The sequence below is a fragment of the Octopus sinensis genome, linkage group LG3, assembly GCF_006345805.1.
Source record: "Octopus sinensis linkage group LG3, ASM634580v1, whole genome shotgun sequence".
NCBI lineage: Eukaryota > Metazoa > Mollusca > Cephalopoda > Octopoda > Octopodidae > Octopus > Octopus sinensis.
Genome location: NC_042999.1, coordinates 89,516,102 through 89,522,824, shown reverse-complemented (window position 1 = coordinate 89,522,824; position 6,723 = coordinate 89,516,102). Strand labels below are relative to the sequence as shown.

The 6,723-nt window shown below is 37.0% G+C and overlaps 1 protein-coding gene across 3 annotated transcripts in view; it reads right to left on the bottom strand.

Annotated features, from left to right (window-relative positions):
* LOC115209499 (chordin-like protein 2) overlaps positions 1-6,723 on the bottom strand; it is a 131,814-nt gene that overhangs the window by 30,851 nt on the left and 94,240 nt on the right. The window lies entirely within an intron of this gene.

Below are 6,723 nucleotides of genomic sequence, written 5' to 3'. Positions count from 1 at the left end.
ATTATTGTTATCTTTTTACACCTTATGCAGAATTTCTTTCTTTTTTGAATGATGCAGACAATAACTATTTTTATACAACTTGAAGAATTCTAACGCTAAATTAATATTAACGTTTCAAATTTACCGGCAAAATTAGTTTAAGACCGTATCATTATAATTTTATTTAAAGCTTAAGATTGTAGCAACAAAAACGAAATACATATTAGTACTTTGTGCCGTAGCCTTTATTCTTAATAACGGCTGAACAACGCCTCGGCATTGAATTCGCTAAGTGATTACAAAATTCTATGGGAATGTTTCGCCATGTTTCATTGAATATAATCGAATAATCGTTTTAGATTAGATGGCTTTTTAACATGGACTTTTTTGGAAATATAATTCCATAAGTTCTCGATCGGATTCAGGTCCGGGGCTCTGGAGAGGCCATTCGATTACGTCAATATTATGGAGATCAAAAAATTCCGTAACCTTTTTGGATTTGTGCACAGGACTATTGTCCTGCTGATAAATAGCCCCCGGAGGCATTTGGTGAGTCAAATATGGCACATTATCCTTTATTAGATTCATATAACCTACACTATTTAGCTTTCCATCAATTGTAACTAGAGGGCCAACACCAAAGCTACTAAATGCCGCCCACACCATCACATCTCCACCCCTCGCTTGCGCCGTCTTTTTCACGCATTTCGGATGGAATTCCTCGGTTGGGCGACGTCTGACGTATGTTTTACCACCTGATCCAAATATACAGAAGCGTGACTCGTCACTCCAAATGACCCGGCACCAATCTTCGGCAGTCCATTAAGCATGGCTTTTTGCGAAATTAAGGCGTTTGAGTCGATTTCTTTCGGATATTATTGGCTTTTTCCTAGCGATTCGTCCATGTAGTCTAAATTCTCTCAAACGGTTGCGGACGGTTTGTGGTGTAAAAATAACATTAGTCTCGATGGGCAGGTGTCGACAATCATGGGCTGCCATGCCAAAATCTGAAGTTTTATGGATTTTCTTTGGAAAGATACAACAGTCTGCAAGTTATTTACTCTCCCGAGCTCTCCTTTGAGGCGCAGGACATATTTAACCCTTATGCAGGGGTACCGGTCCACGTGACATTTCAGCATTCCCTACATTTGTGGGCCTGTGTGACATGTTTAGAGCCCAACTAAGCCCTGAGTACCTTAACCTTAACCACAGAGCGATCTTCTGTCATTTGATCTATAAGTGGAAACTTTTCATATCCCGAGTCAGGGTGAACCTGGAAGTAGTGGTGACTATGGAATAACTCTATACAACTCAAAACCTCTGAACTCCTGAAGTGAAGCCTCACAAACACATGTAGTTTAATGTCTCATTCAGCACCACCAACAATAATTGTAATCTTAATGCTAACTCTAGTCAAGAAAGACAGTGACAGACCTGAAGTAAGTTATGACAGATCTGCAGTAGAAGAGAACATGTCACTGATGAAGACGCAAATAGTGAAGAAACACTCCAACCAACTAATTACTTGATCGATCAAACGATTAGTCAAGCAATCAATTAGTTAAATTACTTTTAACTAGTTGAATAAAAATAATCCTGGAATTTGGTGGGAGGAGTGAGCCGAATACATCGAACCTAGTGCTTGGCACCGAAAAGACGAAAGGCAAAGTCGACCTCGGCGGCATTTGAACTTAGAACGTGAACTTGGAAAAAATGCCGCTAAACATTTTGTCCGGCGTACTAACGATTCTGCCAGCCCGCCGCCTTAGTTGAATAATAATAATAATAATGAAAAGAATCGAATGCATGTGTTTGTTACTTGCAAAATAACTTTCTAATGTATACCAATATCTGCTCAAAAATCACGCAAAACTAATTAAAAAAAGTCATGTATGTTCATTTCTATTTTTTATTATTTGAAGTATTCCTTTAGAGAGGGAACTGGTTTCTACTAAAAATATAGATCTCCTTCGTTAGAATATAATTAACAGAAACAATGTTACATGTTGAACTTGAGAAAACTCATGTATTTTTACTGTTCTGCTTACGTATTGCATTTGTAATACGCGTGTTAGCTGGTTGATTTCTTTGACTGAAAACCCTAGTTTCACCAGATTGTCACCAAAGCATTTACTAACAAAACCAAGTACACCAATTATTATTGTTTTAAAGTGACTAGTTTATTAGGTATTATATTGCTGTATGCTTCCCTTGGATTACTGATGCATAACTTTCGAAGTGTGATGTGATGTAGCTGTCATGAGTCCAAGAAAGGCTGCACACCATGTTGATATGAATGACTTCTATGTTTTATTTTTATTTTTGATTTAGAGTTAATTTTGACAGGTCACCTGCTTCGAAGCAAAATTGTTAAGGAAACAATCTCGTTTTGTTCATCATCCTTTGAATCTTTAGATCTAGCAGATTTTTATTGCCACAGATATCGCGATTATTTGTAGTGTATGAATTACGGGATTGCTTTCTCTCCGAAAGAACCCATGTTTCATCCATACTTTGGTCCAAACATGTCGGTACGTATCCTTTTGCTCCAATATTGTTAGTTATAAAACTGAACGTGTATATAGGATACTGGATTTGCAAACCCTTATCTATGATCCATACGCAATTCCTTTTGCTCTGTATTTTTCTGTTGACATTGGGTCCAGAGCGCAGCTGATTTTCACAACAGAGCACATTTTTTTCTCGTGGTCCACACAACATTTTCTGGTCTGTTGGGTTTTAAATTGATAGCTATTTAAATCATGTACGTATTGTTGTGGCGACAGTCATTGACACCTCCATGAGATTGGAAGAATGTACAAGCCGAACTCTTATAAGGAGTAGCGCATTGGTTGAGTCGTAGGAGTCGCTGAGAGTTCGTGGAAGTCGTAGGATGTCGTTGAGAACGTTGAGAGTTTGCATTTATTGGAATATCGTGTTTAGTGGAGTAATTTGAAGTACGTCGTGTGAAGACAGTTGTGTCTCTCCCCGCTTCGTGAAATCTCTATATCCAACGTATAGAAGGCAATAAAAGTGGCGACGAGTTTATTCGAAGCTTACGTCGGACGTTAACATTTTCTTTTGATACAAAATCAAAGAAAAATTAGTTAACGTGGAAGACTTATTAACTTCAGTGGTGCAGTTGCAACAGCAGCAACAGCAACAACAGTTACAGCAGCAATTGTAACAACAGTTACAGCAGCAATTACAACAACAACAACAACAACAACAACATCAACATCAACAGTTGCTGAATTAATGCTGAAGTCCAAAAAATACTTCAGGTTCGTTCTCGCCAGACGGTGTAGCAAACGCAACTGCAGAATTTAATTATAACCAAGAAGGTATTACTTTTTCTGCGTAGTTCCGAAGATAGAAAGAAATCTTCAAAGAGGAATGCGAAAGTTGGACGGATAATGAAAAGGTACGACTACTTTTAAGAAAATTATCACCTGCCGAACACAAGAAATACAGTAACTACATTCTACCAAAGAAACCATGTGAAATTTGTTTCGATTAAACAATTAAATTGTTATCGAAAATTTTCCGTGAAAGATGTTCACTGCTCAATACTAGTTGGGAGTGTTTGAATTTAATAAAAAAGTTGATAAAGATTTCGTCACCTATGCCGGAATCGTCAATCGAGAAAGTGAAAAATTCAAACTAAAAGAATTAATCCTGGACATATTTAAATGTCTAATTTGTTAACTGCAAGCAAAGATGAAGAGATACGTATCCGGTTACTGACAAAATTAGAACAGGACCAGAATTTGACTCTGCAGGCAGTGGCAGAGGAAAGTCAGAAAATTATTAATCTACGAATTGATGCAAATAATATCGAAGAAAAATATTACTCTCACATACTTGCGTGTCGACCTGCAACAGTTAAAGAAAAAGAAAAACGAAAATCTAGACCCAATCCATGCTATGGGTGTGGAGGTCTACATTTAAAAAAATATTTGTCCGTTTTAAGCTTTAAAATGTTTTAACTGTCAATACATCGGACGTAAAATATGTATTTGAAAAAATTAAGAATTATGGCTTTATCTTGAGTGAATAAAAAACGTGGGTTTTTCTTACCGGAAATAAGATATTTAGGGCAAATCATTTACAGAAATAGATGACAACCTGACCCGTCGAGGGCAGACGCAATTAAAGATATGCTTCCTCCGACTAATATAGCAACCTTATAAGCATTTTTGGGACTGGAAAATTATTACCAAAATTATATCCCAAATAAGGTTAGGGCTCCACTAAATAATTTGCTGAAAAAAGATATGAAATGGAATTGGTCAGAAAATTGCCAAAAGGTATTTGACGAAATTTTAAGAAATATTAATATCTGATTTGTCGTTAGCCCATTTCGATCTTGTAGCGGAGATTGTTGTAGCTTCAAACGCTTCTGAGTACGGTGTAGGAGCAATAATGCTACATAAATATAAAGATAGCAACATGAAGGCGATGGTTCATGCCTCACCTTCTCTGGTATCACCAGAGAAGAATTATAGTCAAATCGAAAAAGCTCTCGCGGTCATTTTTGCAGTGAAAAAACTTTATAGATTTTTGCACGGTAGAAGTTTTCGGCTACAAACTGATCACCTACCGTTATTATCGAAGGTCGAAAAAAGGAATTCCTACCTATACTGCTAACAGGTTTCAGCGCTAGGCTACAATATTATTAAACTACGATTTCAAGATGGAGTATATACCATCCAAGAAATTAGGCCATGCAGATTCTCTATCAAGACTGATTTTTAAAAATGCGGAAAAAGAAATACAGATGGAAGTGCTCTACGACACTTTTGATGTTACAACTCCACAGGCAGTCGAACCTAGGCGTAGTAGCAAGTAAACAAACAGAACGGTTGGAAGTAGTGCCTAAACGGAATGAATATTTAACTTCCTGTTGGACTGGAAGAATTGACTAGCCGAACTCTTATAAAGAATAGCGTATTGGTTGAGACGAAGTGGGTCGTAGGAATCGTTGAGAGTTCTTGGAGTCGTAGGAAGTCGCTGAGATCGTTGAGAGTTTGTATTTATTAGAGTATCGTGTTTAGTAGAGTAATTTCAAGTACGTCGTGTGAAAACAGTTGTGTCTATCTCCGCTTCGTGAAATCTGTATATCCAACGTATTGAAGGATATATAATGTATGTTATATACGTATATCTATGAAGGTAAGTATATATACGTATGAATGTGTGTGTGCAGGTATAATTTGTATTTGCATGTATATATAAATATCTCTATATATATTATGTATATGTATATATATATTATTTTCGATAAACATATCCATCCATTCATCCATCCATGTCTGTCTGTCTTATCTATCTATCTATCTATCTATCTATCTATCTATCTATCTACATGCAAACATGCATATATATCTGTACATACATATTTGTGTGCGGTTGTGCGTAAGAAAAATTCAGCGCTGGTTGCACACGGAAGTGCGAGCAAAAAAAGAAGTAAATCATCATTCATATTGTTTGAATCTGACAAAGCAATTGCTTGATTAATTAATTTATTAATTAACTAATTAGTAATTTTAGTGTAACCACAGAATGTACAACATAATTCAGAAGTCAACAAAGATTCTATCTGTCAACAAAAGTAGGACTCTAACTCACCAGCTTTTAATTATTCTCTCCTTTATTTCTAACTCGTATTGCTACCCTTTTTTTCTCATCTTTCTGCTCTCTTCGTCTTTAAAATCCTGCACCCAATTTCCCAACTCTTCACCCTCGTTACATCTCCGTTTATCGATCCCGAACGGATGAAAAGCTTAGTCGACCTCGGCGGAATTTGAACTCAGAACGTACAGACAGACGAAATACATGTTTCTTTACTACCCACAAGGGGCTAAACACAGAGAGGACAAACAAGGACAGACAAACGGATTAAGTCGATTACATCGACCCCAGTGCGTTACTGGTACTTATTTAATCGACCCCGAAAGGATGAAAGGCAAAGTCGACCTCGGCGGAATTTGAACTCAGAACGTACAGATGGACGAAATACCGCTAAGCATTTTATCTGGCGTGTTAACGATTCTGCCAACTCACCGCCTTAGCGTCTATTAATATCAGTGTTTATTAAATACTACGAAATATATCTTTGTTTTTTATTTTGCATTTTCAGACACCGTTCCTGTCAGACTTCATGAGACATATATTGTTGTGGCCTGAACTCTTTACATGAACACCACCCTGTACTTAACTTCATGTCCCCCTACATGGCCTTGCTATTTGCTTTTGAGCCAAATTAACTAACTAACTAACTAACTAACATGTCTACAGTTAAAATTAATTTTGTTTGTATTATTGGGGATTTATCAATTTTATATGTATTTGCTGAGGCGCGTATATTAGCAAAATTTGGCGTCGCGGAATTTCAAAGTTTGCATTTTATATTAGAAATTTGGTGAAATGGAAGGTGAAAGTACTGAAAGGGTTTGTTTAATAATCTAAAAAACAAAAAAAAAACAACAACTTTGCTCTACGCAGCTTGCGATGTATGTAGGATTTGCACTTCTACATCATAAGAACCTTCACCAGCAACGTCTGCCCAAACGGACAAATGCGCTGGAGAGTTGTCGCCTGGGAATCACCAACAAATGGTGTAAGTAGCAACGCGCTGTATCAGCGCTGTCGCCGCTGCTGCTGCTACTGCTGCTAATGCCATACAAAAAGAAAGAAGTGACTAAATCAAATTACCTTTTGTTTCCTCATCTTAATTTTATT